Source organism: Nematolebias whitei, chromosome 3, assembly GCF_014905685.2.
Source record: "Nematolebias whitei isolate Nwh7 chromosome 3, NemWhi1, whole genome shotgun sequence".
Classification (NCBI taxonomy): domain Eukaryota; kingdom Metazoa; phylum Chordata; class Actinopteri; order Cyprinodontiformes; family Rivulidae; genus Nematolebias; species Nematolebias whitei.
In genome coordinates, this window is record NC_056500.1 from 15,367,748 (window position 1) to 15,368,711 (window position 964).

Here is a 964-nt window from a genome sequence, read left to right on the forward strand (position 1 = left end):
CAGATGACCTGACTCGGCATTGTTGGATTTTATACCTGGATTATTGAGCATGAACTTTGGTATAAATTTATTTTTATTTTTTTTTATTTTCAGCTTTCACTGGTCTTACATTTGAGTACTAATCTGTGCAGAACGTCCAGCTCAGTTTATTCCAGTAAGATCTGATGTCATGTTTGACACCAACATAGGAAGTATAAATTAAAGGCACTCAAGACAGGTCAAAAAATGCCATTGAAGTAAGACACAAACTGAGTTTTTTTTTTCCCCATATTGATGGTTAATGTGTCCTTAAAATAAATATTTGCCAGCAAAACTTGTGATCAGCTGCCAACTACCATGTGCTTTGTTTACCTGTAAACTCCCAAAGTGACTTAAAATGATCAGCAATGGCAACGTCTGTGCAAGAGTTATTCAGAACGGAGAAGTTCAACAATTTAAATTTTACTGGTACGTATCGATGCTCTGATTTGTTGAATAAAGTGTGCAGACTGAAATGTTTTGTTTTCATTGACCTGCATTTCAGAATTCATTCAACGTTATTTATACAGGTTAATCCCATTGAGCCTCAGGGACTCATTTACATTACGTTGAATTACATATCAGTATATCTACAAAACTACTAGAGCTCATTCAAACTGAACCATTTGATAAAGTTCAGGATAAGCTTTTATTGTTTAATTTCATGTGTACCATTACCAATAATATTTTTCATTTAATGAATCGCTCACACATAAATTTTGCATTTTGCACGCAATGCATTTCAACATTAATGGTTCCAAGTATGTTCAGTGTAACCTGCTTATCATTTTCATGCAGTCTTGTTTTTCTTTATTTCATTTCGCACAGTTAAAATATCAACAAAACAAAACAAAAAGCACCAAAAAAAGATAAATATTTCCACAAAAAATTGCTGTAAACAAAACAAAAATGTTCGAAAAGGGAGCAGGAAGAAGCAATGGCTTAT